This window comes from Bufo bufo, chromosome 5 (assembly GCF_905171765.1).
Source record: "Bufo bufo chromosome 5, aBufBuf1.1, whole genome shotgun sequence".
Taxonomy (NCBI): Eukaryota; Metazoa; Chordata; class Amphibia; order Anura; family Bufonidae; genus Bufo; species Bufo bufo.
Genome location: NC_053393.1, coordinates 318,022,843 through 318,036,212, shown reverse-complemented (window position 1 = coordinate 318,036,212; position 13,370 = coordinate 318,022,843).

Sequence of the window (13,370 nt, the reverse complement as noted above, 5' to 3'; positions counted from 1 at the left end):
CACTGTGTTCCATGGTATATCTAATGCCTTGAAAATTCTTTTGTACCCTTCTCCTGACTGACACCTTTTAACAATGAGATCCCTCTGATGCTTTGGAAGCTCTCTGTGGACCATGACTTTTGCTGTGAAAAGACCAACTAGAGCAGCTGAACTTTATTTGGGGTTAATCAGAGGCACTTTAAATGATTGCAGGTGTATGCTGACTCCTATTTAACATGATTTTGAATATGATTGCTTAATTCTGAACACAGATACTTTCCCAGTTATAAGAGGGTGTGCACACTTATGCAACCACCTTGTTTTATTTTTTTTTGTTTCTTCCCTCCACCTAAAAGATTTCAGTTTGTTTTTCAATTGAGTGGTACAGTTTATAGGTCACATTAAAGGTGGAAAAAGTTCTGAAATGATTTATCTTTGTCTCATTTTTTTACAGCACAGAAACCTGACATTTTAACAGGGGTGTGTAGACTTTTTATATCCACTGTATATATACGGTGTGTATATATCTCAATAAATACAGTACCCTGCCCCTTTAACAGTGACCTCCACAGCAGCCACCCCTTTATTAGTGACCTCCACAGTACCCCGTCTCGTTAACATTGATTTTCATAATAACCCGCCCCTTAAAGGGATTCTGTCATCAGAAATGAGCCCTATAAGCTAAACATATGGTGATGTCCCTTGTAAAACACTGAATCCTAAAGTGAGTTTATCAAATGCCCCTGTGGCTCTATATTCACAAAAAAACTGTTTATATCACCTGTCAATCACTTCAAAATGTGTCCAAGGGGACGTCTCATGGTGAAAGGTGCCCGGCTGCAGCGCCGCCTTCTGAGCTGAAATCGCCGCCCTCCCTTTCATTCAATCCGCCTACCTCAGGTGACTAACCTTCCTTGTGCCCAGCCGTGCCCAGCCACGCCCACCTGTGAAGGAGCCCAGCACCACCTATGCCTCCTCCTTTCATCAACGATAGATAGCCGTGAGCTTGCGCATGCTCAGTTCTTTCCCTGAGGCTGATGCCAGCACAGGGAAGGAACACTATACCGGCACTGCGCATGCGCGAGCTCGCGCATCGCGAGATTACGGCTATCTATCGTTGATGAAAGGAGGAAACATAGGCGGTGCTGGGCTCCTTCACAGGCGGGCGTGGCTGGGCACAAGGAAGGTTAGTCACCTGAGGTAGGCGGATCGAATGAAAGGGAGGGCGGCGATTTCAGCTGAGAAGGCGGCGCTGGGCACCTAAACGAGATGGCTGCAGCCGGACACCTTTCACCATAAGACGTCCCCTTGGACACATTTTGAAGTGATTGACAGGTTATATAAACCGCTTTTTTATGAATATAGAGCCACAGGGGCATTTGATAAACTCACTTTAGGATTCAGTGTTTTACAAGGGACATCGCCATATGTTTAGCTTATAGGGCTCATTTCTGATGACAGAATCCCTTTAACAGTGACCTCCACATAGCTCCGTTCCCTTAAAATGTGACCTCCACAACACCCCGCCCTCTTAACAGTGACCTCTACAGCACCCCACACCTTAACACTGACCTTCACAGCAGGCCGTCCCCTTAACTCTGACCTCCACAGTTCCCTGCCCCCTTAACAGAGACCTCCACAGCGCCCTCCCCTTTAACAGTAACCTCCATAGCATCTTGCCCCCTTAACAGTGACCTCCACAGCAGCCTGACCCTTTAACAGTGACCTCCACAGCATCCCGCCCCCTTAACAGTGACCTCCACAGCAGCCATCCCTTTATTAGTGACCTCCACAGTACCCCATCTCCTTAACAGTGATTTTCACAACACCCCGTCCCCTTAACACTGACCTCCATAGCGGACCGTCCCCTTAACTGTGACCTCCACAGCAGCCTGCCCCTAGGGGGGCCAGAGGTCCGGTTTTAGGCCGGACAGTACGGCTTTCAGACTTTCTGTCCTCCGTATATATATATAGGGGAGCTCAATTCTGAACATGATTTACCTTCCTACCAATTAAATTTATGGATCTGTTAAAAGAGTTGTGTGATATAAAAATATGTAGCCTGGGCAGCATACTGCAGTGTTATGTCATAGTTGGAATAAGTCTTCATGCCAGTCAGCTCCAGATAGACATGACAAACAAGTTAAATTTATTCTCTGTCTGCACCTGTATAGTAAGTATTTACCTGTCCCAATGACCAAAGGTGTTTCAAAGAATGTGACATTATCTAGGAATATATACTGTACAGTAGCAACCTTATGCATTGGTTTGGTAGTATATGCAGAAAACAATTGGTACCACCATTAACCAGAACTATTTTGCATTTTGTACATATGCAAGCACATTACTGTGACTAGCTCACAGTTGTCAAATATCATGACTTTCATGCAATTTCTGCTTAGTTTCACTCTACATATTAAGTGATTATTTATTGTGCTTGTGTGCCGCTGATGCACATAATGTGACTGCACCCTTATAGTTTGTTGCATTCAATATGAATTCATAGACCATATTAATAAACACATTTTCAAACTAGCAAAGTGGGAGCCCTTAGATATGTAGAAACTAATCTTCCCATATTCAGTGATAAAAGCAAAGTGTCTCATACGGAAAAAAATATTCATGTAAAAGAACCCTAAGGCTCAATGTCATCCAACTCCATCGCAAAACATCACGTATCCATATTTTCCCATAACTAAATATTTCTCTAATTTTTTATGGTTTCGGCTCATTCAGCTAAAACATTCATTGCTTTTTATTTATACACATAACCTAATGGAATCTTGACACATATCTGGATTTCACATTAACTTTAAGTTTAGTTTTAGCACTGGAAAACCCACTGGGAATCAGTTGGAACACAGCTGAAGCCCAGAGGCCCCACTTCTTTATTCTGACTACATTTGAGATATGCAGCAGATGGTGAATGCATGACCTAAATTATGAGCAGTTTTACTTGTTTTTATTAAAACCAAAACAAAAAATTCAAGCAAATAAGAAATATTTCTACCTAATAACAGTAAGATAAAACATAAAAACAGTTATTCATGGCAATAAAAACACACTGCACTGTGTAGTAGAAAGACGTGTATTGCTAGATGGAAAACATGGGAATTGCGGTACCTAAAAAAAACTATATGCAGAGAATATGCATTAAAAAAATATATATGTTTCTTATGTAGGATGGATTACCGGTCAGAAAAGTTTCACTAGACCAGTGATGCACAACCTGTGGCCCTCCAGCTGTTGCAAAACTACAATTATCAACATGCCCCGATAGCTGTAGGCTGTCCGGGCATCCTTGGAATTATAGTTTTTTTAACAGCTGGAGAACCACAAGTTGGGAATCCCTGGACTAGACCTATACAAACTCCAGGGAAGTAGCAAAAGAGCTGCATACAGAGGATAGAATTGCGTGTATTGTGTAAGGTTTTTATGCCTTATCTAGAGCTTTAATCAGCCCTTTATGGACATAAGAATGACCCTATTGACATTGCAGAAAGCAATAGCTATAAAGCAGGAGGAACACATTTCCACAAAGAGTGTAAAATTATTTTACTTGTCTATGCAAAAAATACAAAAGATCATCCTCTGTTTTTTTGACCTAGTGTATATGTATTTAATTTTGTTCTAAAAATCAATGCTGGCATTTATAAAGTGAACTGAAAGGTCACAGGTATGATAAAACACTAGATGCTGTTTTAGGGTGGATTCTAAGGTACAGGAATAAATAGGCTTAAACATTAGCTAAGTGAATACACTAAGCAGTGATCGAGACATATACAGAAAAGGCATATGCAGATTACATAATGTATAAGATCCGAGAAATAATAACTTAACCTGCACTCAATTCTCAGGAAGCTCCTTGCCAGCCAGTGCCCAAGAGAGTGAAATACAAAGAGATAGGTAGTGCTCTGACAGAATTCTTCCTTGAAGCTTAATTCTCTATTACATGCATAAAACTTTATACCGTCTAGCCCAGTGGCCACTCCTAAAAGGTCTCCAGTGTGCAGTATGCATGTTCAGTGACCTCAACCCTTAGGAATTTGGCCTAGTACCAGATAACCATCCTTGTAACTGTAGAACAATAGGGTGCTATATCTGCTCACTACACTAACAAGTAATAATTAAAGGTAAAGAACCACTGAAATAAAACCTTAAAACACATTCCACCCTTGGTTATATCAGTTTAATTTATTTCAAGCCATCTTAAAATATCCAAAGTAAAAAGAAATATACTATTAAATCATACCTATTCTACCTGAAAACGTAATGTAATATCAAACCCAATTGTTTAACATAAAACCACTTTGGTACCATTCGGCATCTTAACCACTTCACATCCGAGCCATTTGCCCCCTTCCTAACTAGGCCTAATTTAGCAAATCTGACATATGTCACTTTATGTGGTAATAGCTTTGGAACACTTTTACTTATCCAAGCCATTCAGAGATTGTTTTCTCATGACACATTGTACTTCATGATGGTCATAAATTTGAGTCAATATAGTTTACCTTTATTTATTTTTTTATTCCAAATTTACCAAAAATTTGGAAAACGTAGCAATTTTCAAAATCTCGATTTCTCTGCTTTTAAAACAGAAAGTGATACCTCATAAAATATGTATTACTTAACATTCCCCATATGTCTACTTTATGTTGGCGTCATTTTGTAAATGTATTTTAATTTTTTAGGAGGTTAGAAGGATTAGAATTTTAGAAGCAATTCTTAAAAATTTTAAGAAAATTGCCAAAACCCACTTTTTAAGGACCAGTTCAGGTCTGAAGTCACTTTGTGGGGCTTACCCCCATAAATGACCCCATTGTAGAAACTACACACCTCAAGTTACTTAAAACTGGTTTTACAAACTTTGTTAACCCTTTATGTGTTCCACAATAATTAAAGGAAAATGGAGATCAAATTTAAAGATTTCACTTTTTTGGCAGATTTTCCATTTTAATCCATTTTTTTCTTTAACACATTGAGAGTTGACAGCCAAACAAAACTCTATATTTATTACCCTTAGGCTACATTCACACGACCGTATGTGTTTTGCGGTCCGCAAATTGCGGGTCCGCAACACACCAGCCCGGCACCCCCATTGAAATGCCTATTCTTGTCCGCAAGCTGCGGACAAGAATAGGACATGCTCTATCTTTTTGCGGAGCTGCGGACCCAAAATCGCGGACGCACACCGCAAATGCGGATGCGGACAGCACACTGTGTGCTGTCCGCATCCATTCCGTCCCCATAGAGAATGAATGGGTCCGCACCCGTTACGCAAAATTGCGGAACGGATGCGGACCCATTTTGCGGTCGTGTGAATGGAGCCTGATTCTGCGGTTTACAGAAACACCCAACATGTGGTCGTAAACTGATGTAAGGGCACACGGTAGGGCGCAGAAGAAAAGGAGCGCCATATGGTTTTTGGAAGGCAGATTTTGCTGAACTGGTTTTTAGATGCCATGTCCCATTTGAAGCCCCCCTGATGCACCCTTACAGTAGAAAATCCTAAAAAGTGACCCCATTTTGGAAACTACGGGATAAGGTGGCAGTTTTATTGGTACCATTTTGGGGTACATATGATTTTTAATTGCTCGATATTAAGTTTTTTGTGAGGCAAGGTAACCAAAAAATGGCTGTTTTGGCACTGTTTTTATTTTTGACAACTTTCATCTGACATGGTAGATCATGTGCTATTTTTATAGAGCAAGTTGTTACAGACGCAATGATATCAAATATGTCTACTTTCTTTGTTTGTTTGTTTCAGTTTTACATAATAAAGCATTTTTGAAAACAAATTATGCTTTTGTGTCTCAATTTTCTGAACGCCATATTTTTATATTTTTCTGCCGATCGTCGTGTGCAGGGGCTAGATTTTTGCAGGAAGAGTTGACGTTTTTATTGGTACTATTTTTGGGTACATATGATTTTTTGATCATTCATTATAACATTTTATGGGGCAAGGCGACCAAAAAATTGGTTGTTTTAGCACAGTTTATAGAGCAGATAGTTACAGACGTGGCGATACCTAATATGTACAGTCAGGTCCATAAATATTGTGACAACACAATTCTAACATTTTTGGCTCTATACACCACTACAATGGATTTGAAATGAAACGAAGATGTGCTTTAACTGCAGACTGTCAGCTTTAATTTGAGGGTGTTTACATCCAAATCAGGTGAACGGTGTAGGAATTACAACAGTTTGCATATGTGCCTCCCACTTGTTAAGGAACCAAAAGTAATGGGACAATTGGCTTCTCAGCTGTTCCATGGCCAGGTGTGTGTTATTCCCTCATTATCCCAATTACAATGAGCAGATAAAAAGTCCAGAGTTAATTTAAAGTGTGCTATTTGCATTTGGAATCTGTTGCTGTCAACTCTCAAGATGAGATCCAAAGAGCTGTCACTATCAGGGAAGCAAGCCATCATTAGGCTGAAATAACACAACAAACCCATCAGAGAGATAGCAAAAACATTAGACATGGCCAAAACAACTGTTTGGAACGCACCGGTTAGCTCAGCAACACCAAAAGACCTGAAAGACCACGGAAAACAACTGTGGTGGATGACCGAAGAATTCTTTCCCTGGTGAAGAAAACACCCTTCACAACAGTTGGCCAGATCAAGAACACTCTCCAGGAGGTAGGTGTATGTGTGTCAAAGTCAACAATCAAGAGAAGACTTCACTAGAGTGAATACAGAGGATTCACCACAAGATGTAAACCATTGGTGAGCCTCAAAAACAGGAAGGCCAGATTAGAGTTTGCCAAACGACATCTAAAAAAGCCTTCACAGTTCTGGAACAACATCCTATGGACAGATGAGACCAAGATCAACTTGTACCAGAGTGATGGGAAGAGAAGAGTATGGAGAAGGAAAGGAACTGCTCATGATTCTAAGCATACCACCTCATCAGTGAAGCATGGGGGTGGTAGTGTCATGGCGTGGGCATGTATGGCTGCCAATTGAACTGGTTATCTTGTATTTCTTGATGATGTGACTGCTGACAAAAGCAGCAGGATGAATTCTGAAGTGTTTCAGGCAATATTATCTGCTCATATTCAGCCAAATGCTTCAGGACTCATTGCACGGCGCTTCACAGTGCAGATAGACAATGACCCAAAGCATACTGAAAAAGCAACCAAAGAGTTTTTTAAGGGAAAGAAGTGGAATGTTATGCAATGGCCAAGTCAATCACTTGACCTGAATCCGATTGAGCATGCATTTCACTTGCTGAAGACAAAACTGAAGGGAAAATGCCCCAAGCACAAGCAGGAACTGAAGACAGTTGCAGTAGAGGCCTGGCAGAGCATCACCAGGGATGAAACCCAGCATCTGGTGATGTCTATGCGTTCCAGACTTCAGGCTGTAATTGACTGCAAAGGATTTGCAACCAAGTATTAAAAAGTGAAAGTTTGATTTATGATTATTATGTCCCATTACTTTTGGTTCCATAACAAGTGGGAGGCACATATTCCTACACCGTTCACCTGATTTGGATGTAAATACCCTCAAATTAAAGCTGACAGTCTGCAGTTAAAGCACATCTTGTTCGTTTCATTTCATATCCATTGTGGTGGTGTATAGAGCCAAAAATGTTAAAATTGTGTCGATATCCAAATATTTATGGACCTGACTGTATACTTTTTCTTATTTATTTAAGTTTTACACAATAATAGCATTTTTGAAACCAAAAAAATGATGTTTTAGTGTTTCCATAGTCTAAGAGCCATAGCTTCTTTATTTTTTGACCGATTGTCTAGGGTCTCATTTTTTGCGGGATGAGGTGACAGTTTGATTGGTACTATTTTGGGGGACATACACCTTTTTGATCGCTTGGTGTTGCACTTTATGTGACAAAAATTGCTTTTTTGGCACAGTTTTTATTTTTTTATTTTTATGGTGTTCACCTGATGGATTAGGCCATGTGATATTTTTATAGAGCTGGTTGTTACGGACACGGCGATACCTAATATGTATACTTTTTTTATTTTATTTCACCTTAACACAATAATAGCTTTTTTAAACAAAAAAAAGGGTGTTTTAATGTGTCCATGTTCTGAGAGCTATAGTTTTTTGAGTGATTTTCTTATGTAGGGGCTCATTTTTTGCGGGATGAGCTGACGGTTTTATTGGTACTTTTTTGTGGGACATTCGCCTTTTTGATTACTTGGTGTTGCACTTTTTGTGATGTAAGGTGACAAAAATGGCTTTTTTTTAAAACATTATTTTTTTATGGTGTTTATCAGACTGGGTGGATCATGTGATATGTTTATAGAGCTGACCATCACGGAAAGCGGCAATACCAAATTTGTCTATTTTATCCTTACTTGGGGAATTTTTTTTTTTTTACATGTGAAACCTTTTTTTTTATTTTTTTATTTTAACACTTTTTTTTTTTTTACACTTTTCGTTCCCCATATGGTCATACAAGACTTTTGGGGGACATTTAACTTCACTTTTTTTTTTTACCCACTATTGATTTCTCCTGTAACTGGGGCTGACATAGTAGCCCCAGTTACAGGGGAAATACACCCCCCAGAGAGGCTGTACAGCACTATACAACGCTGTACAGCCTCAGTGCAGGGCTGATCGAGGCCGGGCCAGGAAGCGCATAGCGTTCGTTGAGCGCTGTGTATACAGCGATTTAGAAGGCAGGGACACCTGGGAACTGTCCCTGCCTTTTCTCTGGGTTGCCCTTCTGTCACCGACAGCAGGCAACCCGCTCTGCAGCTGCATGATTAGCGTGCAGCTGCCATCTCTAAATGGACGTTCAGAAACGTCAATTCAGAGATAGAGATCCACCTCCCAGACGTTTATAGTCCAAGGGCAAGCGGGAGGTGGTTAAAAACAGATCATAAAGAAACTGTGTGTCAGCCTAACAATATGCAGAAATATACAAGGTCCTTTTCTAGAGATCTTTTTTTCTTCTTATCTTGCATCCTAAAATTACACAGTCTCTGGTGCTGTAAAACATAGGGATCTGTGTGACCTACTTGAGGGGATTACAGGTGTATTCAATATCCAAAGTGCAGGTTTCAGAGTCTCTTTTCTGTGGTGGCTATGATTTTAAGACCGTCCATAACCTTGTCTGAGGGACTTTGACACTCAGTGATTTCAAGGATTTAAACATATTGATGGTCTGTTCTCAAGATAGGCCATCAACATTAGGATTGGAGATAGGTCAGACTACCAGCAGCCCAATTGATCAGCTGATTTGGGCAAGCTAGATAATTGCTTAGACACTGTTGTCTAGTGTAATATACTGAATGAAGAGGTGGCAGGTGCGCGGTTCTCTCCATTCTGCTCTGTAGGAGTTTAGGAAACTTTAGAGCATATGTACCAACTTACCATTCATTTTCATTAAATATCTGATGGGAATACTTCTTTAAGGTAACAAGCAAACCATTGAATGTCAATAGTTGTATGTGTTTGGAATCCATTTTGATCCAGTATTGGCCCATCCTTTCTATTCAATGCCACATATATAATACATTGGTTCATTCATCAGCGGTCTCCGATACTCAACTCTAGTGGTAAGATTCAGATGGAACCAAACTTCAAGACACATGTAAGACATTCTCTAGCTGTCGTCAACATAGACAATGGGTTATCTGCCACTGCATTACTTTCATAATGATGTTGAAACTGGCTAAAGAGTATCTGCAGCTATTTCACATTAGCCTGAATAGTCAGAATGGTAAAAGCGTTCTTTAACTGTGACAGAAAGCAGTACGCATGAATGTGTGAACTAGCATCCATGTAAATCTAGGCATCGTTTCAAAGCAGGAAATTGTACTGCAATGTAATTTCGTTCTTTTAAAGTTCTTTTTGCAGAAATATTACAACGCAATAAATAAAGGGTCAAGAAATAGAATCACTACCATTATTCTATTTTTATGTATTTTATTTTTTTAATGTAATGGAAATTGGGCAGTATAAATTGTTACAAACACCCCCAGAAATGAGAACTGTATAGCAGAAATCAATGTCAACATTACAAAGCATCAAACAGGCATATGTTGTGTACAAAAAAATCCTGAAAAAAAGAAAATTTATCAGGTATGGTGGCAGGCCCGGAATGCTAAATAACAAGGGTACACTCTCAAATAAACATTATGGAACCTTAATACCATGGGAAAATGTTCGCATAGACAACAGGAAAAACAACATATGCTGAGCACCAAGGAGTAGAAGATCAATGTCAGGGACAGACACAGACAGCATAAAATCCCTGTGCAAGAGCAATGTATGGACCCTTTGCAATTAAAGAGGACATCACCACACAATACAGTGTAATCTGCAGGCAGCATGTTATAGAGCAGGAGGAGCTGAGCAGATTGAGATATCGTATTTGTGGGATAAGATTTAGCATCACTTGTAATTTATTAAAATCTCTGCTTTCTGCGCTCAGTAGACATGTGGGTGGTCTTATCAGAGATTAATAACTGTCTCTGTTATACATTTATACAGGGAAGGCTGCCAATTACTGATAAGACCACCCACGTGTCTATTGAGCTCAGAAATGGCAGAGATTTGAATGCTTAAATTACAAGTTTTATTAAAGGGGTCATTCAGGCAAAGATAATGATAGGTCATCATTATGACATTGGTGGGGGTCCCAGTCCCAGCTCCCCCTGGTGATCAGCTGTTTCAGAGAGCCAATGCGCTCACCAGAGCTCTGGTGAGCAATACAGGCTCCCGGCAGATTTTCAAGCACAGCATCGTACATCGTAAAGTGGCAGTGCTTGGTATTGCAGCTAAGCCGCATTGACTTGAAAGTGGCTGAGCTGCACCTAGGCCAAGCAACCGATGCACAATGATGTCACATGGCCTAGGAAGAGACTGCGGCACTCACAGAAAGCCAGATCTCTTCTAACAGCTGATCGTGGCTGATCAGGGGTCATGGGTGTCGGTCCCCCACCAATCTCATATTGATGACCTTTCCACTCCTTTAAATCGTTTCCCACAAAATTATATATCAATCTGCTCAGCTCCTTCTACTCTATAATATGATACCTGCAGATTTCGGATTTGGTTCGCTTTATAGGGAATTTGTCTCCACGCTCTTAGACTGTTATCTGCAGTAATAAGTGTGTAGTACTGCGGATAAGGAGCCCAGAATTGTGGTGACAGACTCTAAAATGTCTCTAATAATCCACCTGAAATAGTGAGCTGTGAACTTAATCAGCTCATACAAGCAATCTAAGAGGTGAAATGTGCTTCCTTACCTGCTGGGCCCCTATACAACTCCACAGGTTTCACATATGGTAAGTCTGTCCCTGGAAGATGTACAAGTCTGCTACTGTTGGAAATGTTGATGAATATTGCTAGATGTTGTAGGATATATGGTTGGATATAGTCTACAAAAAAAAAATACAAGTAACCTGATGGTGGATGCATAAAGTAAAATTAGCCAATCATAACCAACAAGTCATGATCCAAAGAGAAAGGATTCTATTCACAAATAGGGATAGCTCCTATGACCCAGCGAGTGCCCTGGTTTAAAGGATTTCAAATGACTGAGACTGGCATACAAAGTGACTAAATCCATCCTTTAAGTTTGGAGAACCAAAGCTGCAGCTGTGTAATGGAAGAGAGGGAATCAACATCCTGCACCCACCAGCACTGGTTCTTTATTTGCAAAGGGCGCAGTGAAATGTAGATAAGAGGACAGAAAATGGCTGGCTCTTCCAAATTCCATCAGCAGGTGAAACATGATGCGGAAATGGGAACATTGGTAAGAGTAGTGAATAAAAGATCTCAGCGGCACTCCATTCACGGTCTATGGAGCTGACAGAAACAGCCAAGCTCTAGTATTTTCATACTTAAGGCTTTGTTTTCACCAGCACAATGTGGTTTCCATCTGCACCACCTGAAGTGCTAGAGCTTTATATGTACATGCGATCCCTCAGGATTTGTGGGATCTCTTTAACAATGGATCATTCCTAACTATCATGGATTATTAGGATTAAAGGCCATATAGGCAGCGTGAACAGAAGTTGGGAGACACTCCAGACTGGACGCTCTGGTTCAGAATATGACTCTTGAGCGATGAACTTAATGTTGCAGTCACCTTTTATCAATGAAAAGAAATATAAAAAAAGGAAATGTCCAGTAATTGGTCATTCCTTTGAAGCATTACATAAAATCAAAAACTTTGGACATACTCATCGAGAACATTTTTAAAGCAGTTCTGCACACTGGCTAATAGAGTGTCAAGACCCCCCCATCTAGTCTCGGGCACATGGAAAGGGGGTTTCTACTTTAAATGGTCCTATCAAATACCAGTCCAAAAATGTTCATTATACAGATTTCAAACAATGCTAGAAAACTTGAAAACATACGTTTCATATAAATCGTAACTTTTTACTTTTCCAAGTATCTGCAGCTTAAACTAAGAGAGAGCTACAATTTCCCAGTAATGTGATGTTCTGCAACACTGCAATATCGCCCCATCACCCCTTGGGAATTAAGAATTTTTAGAATTCTGTTTACAGTGTTTACAAGTACTGAAAAGATTCCTCTTGGTACTGCCTTAGGAAATGCTTAACATATTTCAAGAACCACATTTTGCTAAAAATATAGCACTCATAAATGAGCTTGGTTTACTATTCAAACACAAATTTATGCTAAAATGTGCATTTTTAAACAAGATATTTTCTATCAAGTAAGAAATGAAGTATTGTGTTTAAACTGCCCATATAACATCTATCAACAGAGGATTAAATGGAATGTGTAGAAACAGGCTTGATGTTTATATCAAGTTTTTTTTATGTTAAACAGAGTTTTTTGGTGGATTTTTTTCCCATATGTCACCATCTAGATTTAAAAAATAAAATAAAATACAATCCAGCAGTTTTCATACCGGCCACTACGACTGATAATATGCAGACACTTCCTCTTCTATAGAGGTCTCTACTCAGCAGTCACCTCATTATCCTCACAGGCAGGAGTACAATGATAAATAAAACGTCTATATTATACACAGGAACATTCACAATAGATCACAACAGATTATCTACTCCCCCTCCCTGCACATCAATGAACTTCTCCTGTCTTTTGTGTTTATAGTTCATGTGGCTACTGTAAATCAGTGCTGTTAGTAGCTCAGATAGCTTATAATACTCCCCTTCCCTCCACAGTGACCTCTGCACAGGTGACAAAACATGCCTAGAAAACTCTCTCAAACATGCCAATGAACATTTCCGGTCTACTGCGTCAATGGTCCTTTGTGGCTGCTGTAAAGCATATCCATAAATGCTGTTCGCAGCCCACCATCATTATAACTGAGAGCAGTGCTACAGTAACCAGCTGTGGTGCTCCAGTGCCTGGTTCCAGCCACAGTAGCTCCTTAAAACAACTAATCCTTATAGCTGCCGG